This window comes from Pseudophryne corroboree, chromosome 6 (genome assembly GCF_028390025.1).
Source record: "Pseudophryne corroboree isolate aPseCor3 chromosome 6, aPseCor3.hap2, whole genome shotgun sequence".
NCBI classification, from domain to species: Eukaryota; Metazoa; Chordata; class Amphibia; order Anura; family Myobatrachidae; genus Pseudophryne; species Pseudophryne corroboree.
In genome coordinates this window covers 407,074,950-407,095,353 of record NC_086449.1, presented here as the reverse complement: position 1 = coordinate 407,095,353, position 20,404 = coordinate 407,074,950, and the positions used below count along the sequence as shown (strand labels likewise).

At 46.1% G+C, this 20,404-nt stretch overlaps 1 protein-coding gene across 5 annotated transcripts in view; it reads left to right on the top strand.

The window, feature by feature from the left end:
- The window catches only part of FRMD4A (FERM domain containing 4A), a 751,780-nt gene that overhangs the window by 332,263 nt on the left and 399,113 nt on the right, over window positions 1-20,404 (top strand). The window lies entirely within an intron of this gene.

Sequence of the window (20,404 nt, the reverse complement as noted above, 5' to 3'; positions counted from 1 at the left end):
AGTAACCCACTTCCCGATAGTGCTGGACTTACTGCACTAATGCAGTGGTTCTCAAACTCGGTCCTCAGGACCCCACGCGGTTCACGTTTTCCATGTCACCCGGCAGGTGCACTGTGTATCACCAACTGTCACATTTTAAAAATCTACAGGTGACCTGCAAAACATGAACCGTGTGGGGTCCTGAGGACCGAGTTTGAGAACCGGTGCACTAATGTATATACTGCTATGCGACTAATGCGGTCGCTTATGGCCTGGCTGGTCCCAGAGGGCCGGGCTGCTGACAGAGCTATTTAATGCATTGCATTTTTACTTCCAGACCTGACTTTTTTGCGGGAAATGTGTACAAGACACACACTGTTACCATAAAGTGCGATCATCTTTAATGAAAACAGCAGCTTATTATGAGCACTCTATCTTCTGGGAAATATTCTCATGAGCATTGCTGTATGACATGCTGTCTTGCAGCCACCTGTTGTGTGTGATAAGGCAGTGGGTTTTTTTGGGTTGCGGTGGTCGCCAACATTCACCTGACACTGCCTGGGTGAGGGAAGGGGGAGGGTTAGGTGGGAGCAGGGGTGGGGTGGGGGAGTCCACTGTGTATTATGTTTCTTTTAAATGTTTGTAATGTCAGTAATTATTAACGTTTTCAAAAATTTAATATACAGAGGGTAAATGACAAATAGTGTGAGGGGAAGAAATCAGGAATGCAAATATAGTATTATGAATTGTATGAGGAAGAAGGGCCTTAAATCAGTGTTTTTAATAGGGGTCCATGATGTCAAAATCGGAGTGTGAAACAGAATTGGGAGATGGATCATATTAGCGTGGAGCTTTACTGAGAGGGAGAGACAGAGATCATCACTGATGAGTCCCAGCCGGACCCAATTCCTAAGCTGTCAATTTCATGAACTTGGTAGACAACTATATGAGCTGGGTCTGGGACCCCCTAAGCCTCTGAGCCCCATAGCAATAGCACACCATACACCCACTATAGCTATGCCAATGTCCCCAAACAAAAACCTGAGCTGTGTGAGACTGCATAGGGGGCAGGAGGATTGTGTAAACAGCAAGATCAATCAGAATCTGCAATCATAGAGATTATAGATGTTGATTACTCCCTGCCTCTGCAGCCATTTTAAAGTAGTGAATGTAAAAAGTTTTTCTTGTACTATATTATGGAGTAGAACCAAACATTTCAGATCTCTGGGAAAGAGGACTGTTTGGGAAGAGAAAGAAGCAAGTGAGCAACATTATCAGATATCGTAGTTAGTCATTGGGGTTGGGCCCAGCCGCAGAATGCCGGGTAAGGTGGGGGGGGGGGGGGTAGAGCACAACAAGTAGGAATAGTCCCCTCTATCGGTATTTTCATTGTTCGGGATGCAGGAGGAGGTTATGTGACCGTCGGTCACATAACTACATCCCAGTCATTGGTTGACCAACATTGTAGACAATTTAGTAAGACTGTGCTATCTTTACAGGGGTCCTATGAAACAGACTTGTACATTTGATCCTCCCATTGAGACATAGGCAGGTGCATAATGATCGCTAGAACAATACCTAGATGTTGAATAGCTTGCTAGACATAACAGCACAAAACATTCATCACTTATCTGTATGTTGTGTCATCCATTGTATAATTATCAGTTATTTGTATAAAGTAATTACTCAGATTTAATAAAACTATATCATATTTACAATTTATACACTATTTTATCACCGAGATGCCTTTCACTGCAATATCTGCTATTAATGATTGTGTTGTAAATAATGTAATATTTAAACAGCTTTGAAGGCGTGTTTAAAAAAAATTGTACTCAGTAAAAGAATAATATTTTTCAGGAAGAGGGATAAAATAGTGGTTCCCAAACTGGGTGCCATGGCACCCTGGGGTTCCGGGTTGGTGGTCCAGGACCAGATCAAATTATTTATGGTCAATGTGATAGGCAAACCAGTGCTGGAGGCTACATTTTTTTCTGAATTTCTCAATATAAAACATTTGGCCTAGGCAGGGAAGTGAAGAAATGCTGATACTCTAGGACAATGTGATTCAAGAAAGTATGGGAACCACTCAGGGACGTGCGGTTAGGTAGCTGGCTGAAGAGGCACTGGCTAGTACCAGAGACAGATTTACACACAATATATGAACCAAAGGGTGCATGTGGGCACTATACACAGGTGCAGCAGTATATACATGTGGGCACTATACACAGGTGCAGCAGTATATACATGTGGGCACTATACACAGGTGCAGCAGTATATACATGTGGGCACTATACACAGGTGCAGCAGTAGATACTACTGGATATTTTGTGACTTTTGATCGGAGATGTGTGGAAAAGACAGGCAGGGGAGGCACTGCCGCACCTTCCATAGACCTTTTACTCCAGAGATTTGACTATAAAAATAATTAGAATAATACAAAGAAGATATTTCTAACATTTTCTTTGTATTTTTCATATACTTTATACAATCAAAACTCTGGGGCAAACGTTAGTATGACACAAAATGATCTTCCTCACCCCACCACACGTCACTAGAACCACAGCCCTACAACACAATATTCTTGTCATATTTCATCAAGTAATTTGCCTTTTCCCGTTGATAAAGCATGTTATTAAAATTACATATCTATAATTGTTCCTTTACATGTTCTGACAATCTGACCCTTCTGTACATTCAGGATTACAAATCACTGTAGTTGCATGAACATGTGATTTTAAGATGAATTTTATCTCATACATAATGCCTTCCTTTCCAAAAACAATATACAATATATCGCTGTTTGAAAGCACGCTCTTTAACATTCATTAATGTTGCCAACACTGCAGCAGAATTGTAATAAATAGCAATTATGTAGTTCATTTCTACTTAACTATCCTTTTCTGCAATTTCTTAATTAACCTGTTGGTGGTGCTGTTACTAAGAAGTATGAAGATCAGATTTTTCTTATGGCTTCTATATGATAACGCCAACTAAGCATTATCATTCAGATGAAGTTTCCCAGCACTATCATTCTTTTTGCAGATAAAGTATTCTCCATAAATTAAACATCTGCTAGAACATATATTTTATTGCTGCTTGAATAAGAGAATAACATTGGATTAAGCAGTCTTGAATAGTCCTTAATTGCCACCATACTCGCTTTCAGAGCCGGGAATTGTATTTAGCATGAATTGTTTAGAGCCTTATGCATAGTATCTTCAGCTTATTTTTATGTTTATGGTACAAGAGTATGTGTTCATACCTAATTACTTAAGTACTTAGGGGGTGAGTCAGACCTGATCGCACGCAGATGGTTTTTTGCAGTGCTGCGATCAGGTAGTTGTCGCCTATAGAGGGAGGGTATAATCATAGGTGTGCGCAGCACATTTTATTAGGGGGTGCACCGTCGGAGGGGTGTGTCTAGCACCGCTTTTTGGGCGTGTCTAGCACCATCTATTGATGGCCAATGCAATATATAATATCCACCCTTGTACCAGTCCTAATAAAGCAGATACATTGTCAGATATTGTGGTGTGCACCAAACAAACACCCCTGATGGCACTCACTGCAATTACACTGCTCCTCCTCAGCCTGGTCTGGCTCCCCCTCTCTTTCCTCTGCAAGCTGCAGCAGCTTACTTACAAGTCAGTCACTCACTGACACTGACAGTCGCAGACTAGTACTGCTGCTGCTGGAAAAACGAGTGACGTGTCAATGCTGCTGCCGACCGCCTGCCAGTATTGAATTTGTCTTCCTAAGAGGAACGCTGGCTGCATGCTGATCCTCATCAGTGGCTGGCATTGGCATAGCATAGAAGGAGAGAGGTGGGCATGTGGCGGGTGGGCGTGCAAGCAGCATGATGTAATCACATCACATGCTGTTTTTGTACATGGAGGTGGAGCTTGAAAGCCGGTGGCAGTGGCACACTTGATTAACCCAGGTGTCCGGTCAGTAATGCAGTCCTGCGGGGTGCAGCGCAGAGGGGACAGTAATCAGCCTGCTCGGCTATGGCTGCATCAGGCATGTGAGATCGGGGTGCCAGACATTAGGGGGTGCCTGTGCGCACCAGGCACCCCCCCTGTGCACACCTATGGGGGTAATCACTGTGCAGGGGTGTAATCGCTTGTGCAGAGAGCTGCACACAGAAAAGTTTGTGCAGTCACTGCACAGCTCAGGACATACTCAGCCGCTGCGATGATCCGTACAGGAGCTGACGTCAGGAATCCTCCCTCCAAACGGCTGGGCATGCCTGCGTTTTTCCGGACGCTCCCTAGATACGGTCAGTTGACACCCACAAACGGCCTCTTCCTGTCAATTTTCTTGCGATCGTTTTCTTCGTTAAAGCCATCACTGTCCGGTGATCCCCGTCGCTGGCAGCCGTTGCGCCTGTGCATTGCGGAGCATGCGCAGTTCTGACCCGATCGCACCGCTGCAAAAAAGCTAGCGTGCGATCGGGTCTGAATGACCCCTTTAATTTTCTGATCTTGTGATAAAATGTTCGTTTTTTGGAGAGACTTCTAAGTAATTTCTGTTGTAATAAGGATATTACAATTTTTTAGGAAGTGGGTAAAAGCTGGATTTATACTAAATATACAGAAAAGGTCAGATCCACAGTAAATATATAGAAAAAGCTGGATCCCCACACTATTCACACACAAACCCCCCTGCATCTAAATGTACAGAAGAAAGCTGGATACATACAGTAATAAGTAAACAGAAAAGGTTAGATCCACGCTACATTCATGTTTGTATGCATTTAGTGTGGATGAGGCTTTTTCTGTCTATGCAGCTTTTTCTATTTACTTTAGAGGTCTTTTAGGTTTTTCTTAGCCCACTTCAGCCTAATCTAGTTCTTTTGTATGGTTCACATAAAAGCCTGACAACAGACAAGATACTTGTAAGTGCTAATAAGCTTGTAAACAACATTTTGCTTTTAGTGTATGTTCACATGTTAAATGGTGTACATACTTGTAAATCTGCACTCTATGAGCACCTGTAAATAAATAAATTAATAGATATCAGTACGTAAATCTGAAACAGCTGCGTGCACGTTGGATTAATGTATGTCCATATTTGGCTGTACATCTGCTACTAACCAGCAGTTTGTTGATGTATAGTTTGACAATGGAGACATATACAGTAAGAAGCAATTTGTATGTCTCTGGTCACAGTCCCTCACATTAGTATTACATTTAATTTTGGGTGTTTTGTGAGGCAATTACATTTATATACATGTATTTACACTGAAGAGCTATTCAATTTTATTATAAGGCATTTTCCACATTAATATTGCATCTCAACAGTTTACTGCCGTACCCTATAACAGTATTTAGGTGGGGGCATACCAGCCACCCAGCGGTCAGCTCTCATTGGCCCAAATATATTAAGCCTCAACAAGAGATAAAGTGGAGATGGATAAAGAGAGATAAAGGACCAACCAACCAGCTCCTGTCATTTTTCAAATACAGCCTGTGACATGGCAGTTAGTAAGCTGATTGGCTGGTTATCTGTCACTCTTTTTATCTGTCTGCTCTATATCTTTTTTTAAGGCTTAATACATTTGGGCCATTATGAGCACTGTATTGGAACACGACTGCTCTAGAAAGTATAGCAATGGGGGAGCTCAAACCATGGAACCATCTATCAAACTGCTTTTAGAGGGGATTTAGCAAGTTTGATTAGATTAAATATTAAATGGAAAATCCTTTTAAGTACTCCTCATCCTCAACAGGTCTCTCTACGGGCCTAATTCAGATCTGATCGCAGCAGCAAGTTTGTTAGCAAATGGGCAAAACCATGGGGGTCATTCCGAGTTACGATCATCTTCACTGACATGCGGGGGGACGCCCAGCACAGGGCTAGTCCGCCCCGCATGTCAGTCCGGCCACCTCCGCACAAGTACAAAAGCATCAAACAGCGGCGATGCTTTTGTACTTGTGAAGTAACTCTCAGCCAGCGCAGCTCCTGCGGCTGGCTGGGAATTGATCGTCGCTGCCCCTGATCGCAGCGGCTGCGTGTGACGTCACGCAGCCACTGCGGCCCGCCCCCCGCACGGTCCGGCCACGCCTGCGTTGGCCGGACTGCGCCCCCATAACGGCGACCAAACGCTGCCGTGTCGCCCCCTCCCGCCCAGTGACCGCCTCTGCCTGTCAATCAGGCAGAGGCGATCGTTAAGAAACTACTGCCTTTGGCCGTCGGGCATGCAGTGCGCCGGCGCAAGTGCAGTTCTGACCCAATCGCTGCGCTGCGATAAACTGCAGCGAGCGATCGGGTCGGAATGACCCCCCATGTGCACTGTAGGGGGGGGGGGTAGATATAACGTGCAGAGATAGATTGATTTGGGTGTGGTGTGTTCAAACCACCCACATCAACACCCCCCCCTCCCCCCTCCCCCACAGTACACATGGTATTACCCATTAGCTAACAAATATTGTTTATGCGATAAGGTCTGAATTAGGCCCTATATACAACAAGTAGGAGTGTGCAAGTTGTAATAATGAGAAATGCCAATAGTTATCCCCATTAGTTTCTCTAAATCAGAGCACAGATTATTATGTCTTTTTGTTTGAAGTGAAAAAAAAGCATTGTTGAAAGCTGTTCAAGACTGACATCGTCATCATCTTTTAAAAGAGGTCAGAGAATCAATGCATATGGGGAAAAGAACTATACACAAGCCAAGTTCTATCGATTTGTTTCCTTTCTTGACTTGATATTTTCTTGGACTTTTCACTGACTCAGCATCCAGCTGCCAGCTCCTTTTCCTGCTGCCAGCATAATTAAAGACCGAACTTTGTCTTGACTACATGTACTGTTAAGAAAATTGGAATTTTCACAACCCTTTAGTTCCTAACTTTCCCTTTATATTATTGTTTCCATATCATTGGTCCACAATTTTTCTTTACTGTTTGAGTTTTCAATAACATAAAAATAAACTTACAGCACAGCGGAATTTGCTGCGCTATATAAGAAACTATTAATAAATAAATAAATATACAACTCTTGCAATATTGTATACAGGATGTTTTATATTTGTATTGTAGCATTGCTTTGCTGTACAGGTTGATTGAACTGATTCTGTAGGTTGGATGTGGGTACCTCCAATTTTTCCTGATGTTTGTGATTTTCACAATCTGTCTCACATTATTTTACAGATATTACATATGCATACGGACTACTAACACCCATATTGGAAAAGTTAATTGCCTGATTCAGAAATGGACACAGTTTGTATATCAGATGACTTTTGGACGCAGCTGCTGTATGAAAATATGCAAAGCAGCAGGAGGCATCTTGAGTAAATAGACGCCTCCTGCATGCTTGTGTGATCCGCTGCTGTGTTTGAAAAAGAAGCATCAGATCACTTGCATGAACATTGCCCATCTAAGTAGACCTAAGGATATTCAGGTTGGGTGTTTTGTTCAAGCTGCCGGGTCCAGGAAATCTGCATTGGAATTTTCACACTCTGTCCTTGCTACTCCCAGAAAACAGGGGGTGGCACGCCCCCATTTTCACGAACGTTGCCCTGCTCCACCTGTGCTTGTCAACCAGGCTGCAGCTCAGGGGGCAATGCATGCGATCATGCAGTACCTGTTCTGCACATGCGCAGTATGGGTCCTTCGCTGGCTCCCTACCATTAGAGATGTGCATAAACCATCAAGGTTTACATACATCTCAGAATCAGGCCGTAGTATTACCCAAAATCATGTCTCATATAATGCTTACCATCAGAACAAACATCTGATTTGCTTCTTATCAACAAAATCCAAAGTGTTCCATTCGAATATTTCACAAAAATACTGAGTTATCTTTAAAAATATATTAACCAATCGGATCAGTCCACCAAAGTGTCAAATATTTTTGGTGATTTGTTTGGAAATAAAGCACTGGCGACATATGGAAGAGATTGCTGGAAGTTTGTCTCAGGTGCCATATATCAGCAGTGGTGCCAAGAGAGGGGGGGAGAGGGTACAAATGACCTGGGCCCAGGTGTGATTAAGTGGCTCAGTGGGGGCCCAGGTCCCCATTCCCCTCTCACCTGGAAGCAGTAGCTGCAGCTCTTCTTCTCAGCCCAGCACGCGCTGCTGTATGCTGGACTGCAGTGTGGCTAGGGAACTGCTTAAAATACAATTTGTTTCTGTATTTTTTACTAAGGGTGCATGACCACACCTCCTGTAATTAGGCCATGCCCCCTAAAAAGAGCCTAGGCCCAGCCAGGCTCTCTACTGCCCTGGCTGGGAGGCATGCCATGCTCCTGTGAGTGGGTGCTTCTCATGTGCTAGACACGCCCCCAAAGTGGTGTGGCCATGCCCCCAGCATGCTGAGGTCACACCCCCTTCAGGGGTGGCGCGGGGGCCCAGGAAGTTGTTGTACCGGGGCCCAGGATTTCTCTTGGCAGCCCTGTATATCAAACAAGGTGCTGTGCCAGACTCGCAGCAATCATCTGCTCATGCGCCAGGCACGATATTTGTGCCCCTTCTGTTACTTTATTTTCTGAACTGATCCCTGCATATCAGTGTTTCTAAAATAAGAATTTACTTACCGATAATTCTATTTCTCATAGTCCGTAGTGGATGCTGGGGACTCCGAAAGGACCATGGGGAATAGCGGCTCCGCAGGAGACTGGGCACAAAAGTAAAAGCTTTAAGACTACCTGGTGTGCACTGGCTCCTCCCCCTATGACCCTCCTCCAAGCCTCAGTTAGGATACTGTGCCCGGACGAGCGTACACAATAAGGAAGGATTTTGAATCCCGGGTAAGACTCATACCAGCCACACCAATCACACCGTACAACTTGTGATCTGAACCCAGTTAACAGCATGATAACAGAGGAGCCTCTGAAAAGATGGCTCACAACAATAATAACCCGATTTTTTGTAACAATAACTATGTACAAGTATTGCAGACAATCCGCACTTGGGATGGGCGCCCAGCATCCACTACGGACTATGAGAAATAGAATTATCGGTAAGTAAATTCTTATTTTCTCTGACGTCCTAGTGGATGCTGGGGACTCCGAAAGGACCATGGGGATTATACCAAAGCTCCCAAACGGGCGGGAGAGTGCGGATGACTCTGCAGCACCGAATGAGAGAACTCCAGGTCCTCCTCAGCCAGGGTATCAAATTTGTAGAATTTAGCAAACGTGTTTGCCCCTGACCAAGTAGCTGCTCGGCAAAGTTGTAAAGCCGAGACCCCTCGGGCAGCCGCCCAAGATGAGCCCACTTTCCGTGTGGAATGGGCTTTTACAGATTTTGGCTGTGGCAGGCCTGCCACAGAATGTGCAAGCTGAATTGTACTACAAATCCAACGAGCAATAGTCTGCTTAGAAGCAGGAGCACCCAGCTTGTTGGGTGCATACAGGATAAACAGCGAGTCAGATTTTCTGACTCCAGCCGTCCTGGAAACATATATTTTCAGGGCCCTGACTACGTCCAGCAACTTGGAATCCTCCAAGTCCCTAGTAGCCGCAGGCACCACAATAGGCTGGTTTAAGTGAAATGCTGAAACCACCTTAGGGAGAAATTGAGGACGAGTCCTCAATTCTGCCCTGTCCGTATGAAAAATTAGGTAAGGGCTTTTATAGGATAAAGCCGCCAATTCTGAGACACGCCTGGCTGAGGCCAGGGCTAACAGCATTACCACTTTCCATGTGAGATATTTTAAGTCCACAGTGGTGAGTGGTTCAAACCAATGTGATTTTAGGAACCCCAAAACTACATTGAGATCCCAAGGTGCCACTGGAGGCACAAAAGGAGGCTGTATATGCAGTACCCCCTTGACAAACGTCTGGACTTCAGGAACTGAAGCTAGTTCTTTTTGGAAGAATATTGACAGGGCCGAAATTTGAACCTTAATGGACCCTAATTTTAGGCCCATAGACAGTCCTGTTTGCAGGAAATGCAGGAAACGACCCAGTTGAAATTCCTCTGTAGGGGCCTTCCTGGCCTCACACCACGCAACATATTTACGCCAAATACGGTGATAATGTTGCACAGTTACATCCTTCCTGGCTTTGATCAGGGTAGGGATGACTTCATCCGGAATGCCTTTTTCCTTCAGGATCCGGCGTTCAACCGCCATGCCGTCAAACGCAGCCGCGGTAAGTCTTGGAACAGACATGGTTTCTGCTAGAGCAGGTCCTTTCTTAGAGGTAGAGGCCACGGGTCTTCCGTGAGCATCTCTTGAAGTTCCGGGTACCAAGTCCTTCTTGGCCAATCCGGAGCCACGAGTATAGTCCTTACTCCTCTCCTTCTTATGATTCTCAGTACCTTGGGTATGAGAGGCAGAGGAGGGAACACATACACTGACTGGTACACCCACGGTGTTACCAGAGCGTCCACAGCTATTGCCTGAGGGTCCCTTGACCTGGCGCAATATCTGTCCAGTTTTTTGTTGAGGTGGGACGCCATCATGTCCACCTTTGGTTTTTCCCAACGGTTCACAATCATGTGGAAGACTTCTGGGTGAAGTCCCCACTCCCCCGGGTGGAGATCGTGTCTGCTGAGGAAGTCTGCTTCCCAGTTGTCCACTCCCGGAATGAACACTGCTGACAGTGCTATCACATGATTTTCCGCCCAGCGAAGAATCCTTGCAACTTCCGTCATTGCCCTCCTGCTTCTTGTGCCGCCCTGTCTGTTTACGTGGGCGACTGCCATGATGTTGTCCGACTGGATCAGCACCGGCTGACCCTGAAGCAGAGGCCTTGCCTGACTTAGGGCATTGTAAATGGCCCTTAGTTCCAGGATATTTATGTGAAGTGACTTTTCCATGCTTGACCACAAGCCCTGGAAATTTCTTCCCTCTGTGACTGCTCCCCAGCCTCTCAGGCTGGCATCCGTGGTCACCAGGACCCAGTCCTGAATGCCGAATCTGCGGCCCTCTAGAAGATGAGCACTCTGCAACCACCACAGGAGAGACACCCTTGTCCTTGGAGACAGGGTTATCCGCTGATGCATTTGAAGATGCGATCCGGACCATTTGTCCAGCAGATCCCACTGAAAAGTTCTTGCGTGGAATCTGCCGAATGGAATCGCTTCGTAAGAAGCCACCATTTTTCCCAGGACCCTTGTGCATTGATGCACTGACACTTGGCCTGGTTTTAGGAGGTTCCTGACTAGGTCGGATAACTCCCTGGCTTTCTCCTCCGGGAGAAACACCTTTTTCTGTACTGTGTCCAGAATCATCCCTAGGAACAGCAGACGTGTCGTCGGAATCAGCTGCGATTTTGGAATATTTAGAATCCATCCGTGCTGTCGTAGTACTACTTGAGATAGTGCTACTCCGACCTCTAACTGTTCTCTGGACCTTGCCCTTATCAGGAGATCGTCCAAGTAAGGGATAATTAAGACGCCATTTCTTCGAAGAAGAATCATCATTTCGGCCATTACCTTGGTAAAGACCCGGGGTGCCGTGGACAATCCAAACGGCAGCGTCTGAAACTGATAGTGACAGTTCTGTACCACAAACCTGAGGTACCCTTGGTGAGAAGGGCAAATTGGGACATGGAGGTAAGCATCCTTGATGTCCAGAGACACCATATAGTCCCCTTCTTCCAGGTTCGCTATCACTGCTCTGAGTGATTCCATCTTGAATTTGAACCTTTGTATGTAAGTGTTCAAGGATTTCAGATTTAAAATAGGTCTCACCGAGCCGTCCGGCTTCGGTACCACAAACAGCGTGGAATAATACCCTTTTCCCTGTTGTAGGAGGGGTACCTTGATTATCACCTGCTGGGAATACAGCTTGTGAATGGCTTCCAATACCGCCTCCCTGTCGGGGGGAGACGTTGGTAAAGCAGACTTCAGGAACCGGCGAGGGGGAGACGTCTCGAATTCCAATTTGTACCCCTGAGATACTACCTGCAGGATCCAGGGGTCCACTTGCGAGTGAGCCCACTGCGCGCTGAAATTCTTGAGACGGGCCCCCACCGTGCCTGAGTCCGCTTGTAAGGCCCCAGCGTCATGCTGAGGACTTGGCAGAAGCGGGGGAGGGCTTCTGTTCCTGGGAAGAGGCTGTCTGCTGCAGTCTTTTTCCCCTTCCTCTGCCCAGGGGCAGATACGAGTGGCCTTTTGCCCGCTTGCCCTTATGGGGACGAAAGGACTGAGCCTGAAAAGACGGTGTCTTTTTCTGATGAGAGGTGACCTGGGGTAAAAAGGTGGATTTCCCAGCCGTTGCCATGGCCACCAGGTCCGATAGACCGACCCCAAATAACTCCTCCCCTTTATACGGCAATACTTCCATACGCCGTTTGGAATCCGCATCACCTGACCACTGTCGCGTCCATAACCCTCTTCTGGCAGAAATGGACAGCGCACTTACTCTTGATGCCAGAGTGCAAATATCCCTCTGTGCATCTCTCATATATAGAAATGCATCCTTTAAATGCTCTATAGTCAATAATATATTGTCCCTGTCCAGGGTATCAATATTTTCAGTCAGGGAATCCGACCAAGCCACCCCAGCACTGCACATCCAGGCTGAGGCGATTGCTGGTCGCAGTATAATACCAGTATGTGTGTATATACTTTTTAGGATATTTTCCAGCTTCCTATCAGCTGGTTCCTTGAGGGCGGCCGTATCAGGAGACGGTAACGCCACTTGTTTTGATAAGCGTGTGAGCGCCTTATCCACCCTAGGGGGTGTTTCCCAACGCGCCCTAACCTCTGGCGGGAAAGGGTATAATGCCAATAATTTTTTAGAAATTAGCAGTTTTTTATCGGGGGAAACCCACGCTTCATCACACACCTCATTTAATTCATCTGATTCAGGAAAAACTACGGGTAGTTTTTTCACACCCCACATAATACCCTTTTTTGTGGTACTTGTAGTATCAGAAATGTTCAAAACCTCCTTCATTGCCGTGATCATGTAACGTGTGGCCCTACTGGAAAATAAGTTTGTTTCCTCACCGTCGACACTGGAGTCAGTGTCCGTGTCTGGGTCTGTGTCGACCACCTGAGGTAACGGGCGCTTTAGAGCCCCTGACGGTGTTTGAGACGCCTGTACAGGTATTAACTGATTTGCCGGCTGTCTCATGTCGTCAACAGTCTTTTGTAAAGTGCTGACACTATCACGTAATTCCTTCCATAAGACCATCCAGTCAGGTGTCGACTCCCTAGGGGGTGACATCACTAATACAGGCAATTGCTCCGCCTCCATACCATTTTCCTCCTCATACATGTCGACACAACGTACCGACACACAGCACACACACAGGGAATGCTCTGATAGAGGACAGGACCCCACTAGCCCTTTGGGGAGACAGAGGGAGAGTTTGCCAGCACACACCAGAGCGCTATATATATACAGGGATAACCTTATATAAGTGTTTTTCCCTTATATAGCTGCTGTATAGATTTATCTGCCAATTTAGTGCCCCCCCTCTCTTGTTTTACCCTGTTTCTGTAGTGCAGGACTGCAGGGGAGAGTCAGGGAGCTTCCCTCCAACGGAGCTGTGAGGAAAAATGGCGCCAGTGTGCTGAGGAGATAGGCTCCGCCCCCTTCTCGGCGGCCGTTCTCCCGCTTTTTTATGGAAAAACAGGCATGAGTTAAATGCATCCATATAGCCCAGGAGCTATATGTGATGCATTTTTTGCCCCCTAAGGTGTTTATATTGCGTCTCAGGGCGCCCCCACCCAGCGCCCTGCACCCTCAGTGACCGGAGTGTGAAGTGTGCTGAGAGCAATGGCGCACAGCTGCGGTGCTGTGTGCTACCTTATTGAAGACAGGACGTCTTCTGCCGCCGATTTTTCCGGACCTCTTCTGCTCTTCTGGCTCTGTAAGGGGGACGGCGGCGCGGCTCTGGGACCCATCCATGGCTGGGCCTGTGATCGTCCCTCTGGAGCTAATGTCCAGTAGCCTAAGAAGCCCAATCCACTCTGCACGCAGGTGAGTTCGCTTCTTCTCCCCTTAGTCCCTCGATGCAGTGAGCCTGTTGCCAGCAGGTCTCACTGAAAATAAAAAACCTAAAACTAAACTTTTTTCTAAGCAGCTCAGGAGAGCCACCTAGACTGCACCCTTCTCGTTCGGGCACAAAAATCTAACTGAGGCTTGGAGGAGGGTCATAGGGGGAGGAGCCAGTGCACACCAGGTAGTCTTAAAGCTTTTACTTTTGTGCCCAGTCTCCTGCGGAGCCGCTATTCCCCATGGTCCTTTCGGAGTCCCCAGCATCCACTAGGACGTCAGAGAAAATATGTAAAACATCTTCCGATGTGATCTGGTATTATACTGGACTTTAGGGTAAGGACTCTGAAAATAAAAAATAGACAAACATATTAGTACAGAGATATCATAAATTCTTAAAAAAACAACAACAACCTGTTATGTTAGCAAAGAAGGCTAATAAGATATTAGCATGCATAAAACGGGGAATTGATGCTAGGGACGAGAGTATTATACTCCCGTTATATAAATCACTTGTGAGGCCACACCTTGAATACTGTGTACAATTCTGGGCACCTTACTACAAAAAGGATATCCTGGAGCTAGAAAAGGTTCAAAGGCGGGCGACCAAACTATTAAGGGTATGGAGACGCTGGAATACGAGGAAAGGCTTGCAAGACTAGGCATGTTTACACTGGAAAAGAGGAGATTAAGAGGGGACATGATCAACATCTACAAATATATGAGGGGACAATATACAGATCTTGCGCAGGACCTATTTTTGGTTAGATCAACTCAGAGAACTCGTGGACACTCCCTCAGGTTAGAGGAGAGGAGATTCTGCACAATACGGCGTAAAGGCTTATTTACTGTAAGGACGATACGTGTTTGGAATTCCCTGCCTGAGGGAGTTGTAATGGCCGACCCAGTCAACACCTTTAAGAATGGGTTAGATAAATTCCTAATGGATAAGGATATCCAGGGTTACGGGGCATAGTCACGCACTATGGTTATTATAAAAAAGAGGGGTAAAACGTAACGGCAGTCATCAACTTCAGTCAAAATTTTATACAAAATAATCGTGCATAGGAGACCACAAATAGGTTGAACTCGATGGACAATTGTCTTTTTTCAACCTTAGATCTATGTTACTATGTTATATCGTTAAATAAACTACACATTTTGCTTTTTGATATCGTGTTGTATATTATTTAAAAAAAACATACTATAAGTCTTTTGCATTTTTTATTTAAAAAAAAAACTAACCCCCCCCCCCCAAATAACCCATAACACATTAATGCAGTATATATATATATATATATATATATATATACAGTGCCTTCCTAAGTTGGTGAAGTGAAATGGGAAAGTTTTTTTTTTTTTTAATTCAATACTTTTTTTATTGATTTTTCAAATTTTCACTAAGACATAAGTACAAAAAAAAAAAAAAAGGCACACACAAACAAAACAAACCAAAACACAACCCTGACTCAGGGAATACGCAGATTCCCAGTTCAATTAGGGTTCAGCTAACACAGTAAAACAAGTGCAGGCTTAAATTCCAAGACATAGATTATAAATTGGAATTAATATCACATGTTAGCATGGATCTTACAGAGCACTGTATATTGTACATAGTCGTCTATGGCAACACAACATAGTTATTAATCAGATGACACAGCAGCAGCACTGGCAAAGGAATGGCCGACCGCGGGCGCTAGGGGACTACCTAGACAAAGAGAGGCAGCTCACCCGATGTAAATCTAGAATCACACACCCGGTCTAACCCCCCGTTGCATGTCTCATTTTCCACTCAGCCAGACACGGAGCCCTTAGTAGCGGGTGCTCAGACATTGTGGATTCCAGAGCGCGGAGACTCAAGCCATCTACCCCACAGGTCCTGATATTTTTTCCCCGCCTTTGTAGCTAAGTATACATATTTCTCATGAGAGGCCGTATCATTTACAAGTGAGACCCAGGATCGCATTGTGGGCGCATCTTTGGCCAGCCAAAGCCTGGCAATACACACCTTGGCCAGGCCGCACAGATTGATTACATATCTTTTGGCAGGGGGGTCCAGGGCATCCTCCTCCACAGCAGATAACACACATGTCGTCGGGGAGCATATCGACGAGGGAATACCCGTTGACACCAGGGCGTTAATAACACCTGACCAGAATATGGCTATCTTGGGGCATAGCCAGATAATGTGCCAAAAGTCTGCATCCAGGCTATCACACTTAGGACATCTGGAGGAGTGGGTACCCCCCACATGTCGCAAGCGCACCGGTGTCATGTAAACTCTGTGTATGATAAACAGTTGGATTTGTTGATATCTAGTGGTGGTAGTGGATAATCGGGGAGAACATAAAGGACCCTCCCAGATCTCATCAGAGATGGCACCCAAGTCAGACTCCCACTTGTTCCTGAGAAGGGACAACGGGTCAGTATAGTGAGATCGAAGCATGCCTGTATAAATGTTGGACACCAGATGTCCACTTCCCAGGGACTGCAGGAGAGACTTGACCGGGGAGTCAGCAATCATTGGAGGAGTTTTGGGAAATTGTGCGTTAAGTGCATGTCTCAGCTGCAGGTATCGGTAAAAATGAGAAGAAGGTACACTATAGTCCTGTTGAAGCAGCAAGAAGGATTTCAATATACCATCGTTATACAGGTGGCCCAGGGATGTCACCCCCCACCTCCCCCACACCGCCCCAACCTGCAGCAAAGCCAATTCTGGGAAGCCAAAAGCATTGTCCAGAGGAGTATCCGGGTCAATACCTTGGCCTAATAGGATAACATGTACCTGTTTCCATACAAGGACAGCCTGTTTTATTATAGGGATCTTGGACAAGTTAGGGTTCCCACAGAGAAGCAACTGTAATGGAGTGCCGTCAGGGTAGACCTGTAAAAGCATTTGGGAGCATATAGTGAGACCATCTGGGGCATTTACCCACTCCCATATATGTGCCAACTGAGCGGCATAATAGTAAAATCGAAATATAGGGAGAGCTAAGCCTCCCAGCACTTTCGGCCTGGACAGAACGTCAAGTCTCAACCGCGCTCTCCTGCTGGCCCATATTAAAGAAGAGAGCAAACCGTCAATCTGTCTAAATGTCTTCAAGTTAATATATATAGGGGATTGCTGGAGGACATACAGGAGTTTAGGTAAGTATATAATTTTGACCAAATTGACCCTACCAGTAACAGTCAGGGGCAGAGTCCCCCAAATCTTGACCTTCGATCGAAGATACACCATCTGCGGCAAGAAATTAAGGGAAACATAGGAACAAGGGTCATTTGATACCCATATACCCAGGTACTTAAAAGAATCTACCCATTTAAGGGGGGTATGAATCACTGGGACCACTGAGACCGGGCCTCTAAGGGGAGTAATGGTGGATTTATCCCAGTTAATTTTGAGCCCGGAGAAGCGACCGTAGTTGGTTATTAAGTCAAGGAGTTTAGGTAGGGAGGAAACGTAATCATCCACGAAAAGCAATAGGTCATCAGCGCTATCCTGTCCTCTCTTGCGCCCACCCTAGTACCCACAATATCTTGAGTTGCTCTAATCAAACATGCCAGTGGCTCAATAGCAATGGCAAACAAAGTCGGGGACAGAGGGCAGCCCTGCCTCGTTCCCCTGGATAGGGAGAAGGAGTCCGAAACAAACCCATTCACTGAGACTCTGGCCATGGGCAGAAAATACAATAATTTAACATAACTGATAAAGTTGGGGCCCACGCCAAACCTATTCATAGCCTCCCAGAGGAAGGCTCACTCCACCGAATCAAAGGCCTTTGCGACATCTAAGGAGGCTATAACGGCAGAGCAGTCCTCCCCCCGAGAAACCTGGAAATGAGTAAACAGGCGCCTCAAATTCACAGCGGTGGATTTGCCAGGCATGAAGCCCGTTTGGTCAGGTTGAATAATTTGGGAGATAACCCGGTTAAGTCTGGAAGACAGGACCTTGGCTAAAATTTTAATATCCGTGGGCAACAGGGAAATAGGACGGTAGGATTCAACCCTCCTGGGGTCCTTATCTGGCTTGGGAATCACTATAATCAAAGCCTCAGACATAGACGGGGGAAGCGCGCCCTGGGCAAAAATTTCATTGAATAACTTAAGCAATTGAGGGGCAAAAAATTTTGTATGCTTCTTATACAGTTCCGGTGGGATGCCATCAAGGCCAGGGGCCTTACCATCGGGGGAGGCAGAGATCGCAGTCTCAATCTCCTCCAACGACAAAGGAGCATCAAGGAGAGCCCTGGAATCACTGGAGATACGGGGCAAATCGACTCCATCTAAGTAGTTACACAGTTCTAGTGAGGAACAGGTCAATTTGGAACTATAGAGTGCCTGATAGAATGAGACAAATTCCGCCACGATCTGAGGGGTACGGTCCAATACAGACCCAGCCGAGTCCAAAATCTCCACCACAGTATGAGAGGAGCGGTCACCCCTTGCAAGATTGGCCAAATAAGAACCTGGTCTATCCCCAGTAGCATATTGGACATGCGAGGAGAAGAGAAGTCTGTGCTGGGTTTTCCCCCACAGGTATTCCCTCCATTCACCCTGCGCATGGAGCCACACCAACCTAGAGGCGTCCAGGCCATCGCGAACATACTTCGTTTCTGAAGCAGCCACCCGGGCCTCCAATTCAGATTCACGTTTTCTAAAGGAGGATTTAAGACTCCCTACCCGCTTAATCAGTGTTCCTCTCAGAAAAGCCTTGAAAGTGTCCCACAGCAGAGACACATCCGAGGTTTTGTTATGCATAACAAAGAATTCTAACCAGCTTGCCTCCAAGTCGGATCCCTCACCCATATGCGTCAGCCAAAAGGGATTAAATTTCCACACTGCTTGGCCTCGCTGACAGTTTAAATCAATATGTAGTGATATAGGGGAGTGATCCAAAATACCTCTAGTCTCATATCTGACATTTTGAACCTTGGGCAAAAGCTCCCGGGACAAAAGAGCCAAATCTATCCTAGAGAAGGAAGAGTGAGAGCTTGAAAAACAGGAGTACTGCCTGAAATCTGGATACTTCAATCTCCACGGGTCAACCAGACCCAGCTCCGAAACAGTGTCTGCAAATGGGGAACGCTTGGGCTGTGGGTTGGAGGATGCCGTGGACAACCTATCCAACTCGTGGTTCAAAACGTTGTTGAAGTCCCCCATACAGACAACAGCTACCCCAGGGGATACAGCCATAAAGGCAGATGCCTTTTTAAGGACTTCATGCGAGTATGGAGGAGGAACATACATAGCCAGCAATAGTAGGGGGACGGAGTTAATTTTGTACTTGAGAAATACATATCTACCCCATTTATCCGTTTGCACAGAATCAAGCGCAAAAGGAACAGACTTCCTAATGAGGATCGACACTCCCCGGGACGCTGCAGTATGCATGGAATGGTAAGCCCAGCCCACCCATGGTTTTTTGAGGGACATAATCTTAGTACCCAGTAAGTGGGTTTCCATCAGGCAAATTATATCCGAGGCATAAAGCTTGATCTGTCGAAGCACCAGGGAGCGCTTAATTTTGTCATTGATCCCTCGCACATTCCATGACAGAAACTTAACCAAAGCCATGGCAAAGCATTATTGTAATATTGCAGAGTACCCACGGCCAGCCACCTCCAGTGAATACCAAAGGAGATACGCCTGCAGTTAGCTGCGACATAGACATAGCGGAAATAAGCACATTGCACAGCGAAAAGTAAAAACACAGCAATAGTAACAGTCTAAAACAACCCCCACCCCGACCCCGTATACCACCTAAAACTAGCAGCATACCCGGTTCCCTAACAACAAAATACCCTAAATTCTAACCGTAACAGCTAAGGCAGAGAACACCTTAACATACCTCGCCAGTACCAAATAAGGCCAAATTCCTATAACCAATAGGGGGGCCAAGAATGTAATGACTTTGAGACAGGAGAATCTCCCAGCTAAACTCAAATCAAATCCCCACCCCAACCCACTACACCCACCCCAATTAAATAACCGTTTACCCCTTAAAGACTTTATGGCAAAACAAACACCGAGAGTATAAGGCCTAAGAACAGTGTATAATTAACGTCTAACAGTCTCCCGTCTCCACAGAGCTACCCATTCCCAGTGAAGGCCTATAAGAGCCACAGAGAGCCCCTACGTGAGCACATAGCAAATAACTATACAACCCTTCCGAGCCAGTACAACAATAACGTAACAGACATAAAAGAAACCGTATACTTGCAAGTATAGAAATCAAATGTATAAATTCAATCAGCGGCTAACGCCCGCCGTGCCGGAAAGCGCCTGTCCAACCACACTGATGCTTCACGAGGGGTCATAAAGAATTTCGTTTCTCCATCTGAAACTACCCGCAGTTTAGACGGAAAGAGCATGGCATAGGGGATATTCAGTTCACGCAGCCTGCGTTTCACAGGGACAAACTGAGCTCTCTCCTTTTGGACGTCGACGGCAAAGTCCGGAAAAACTGAAACTGGGGAACCGTTCCACTTAAGAGGACCCTTAGTGCGGGCCAGTCTCAGAA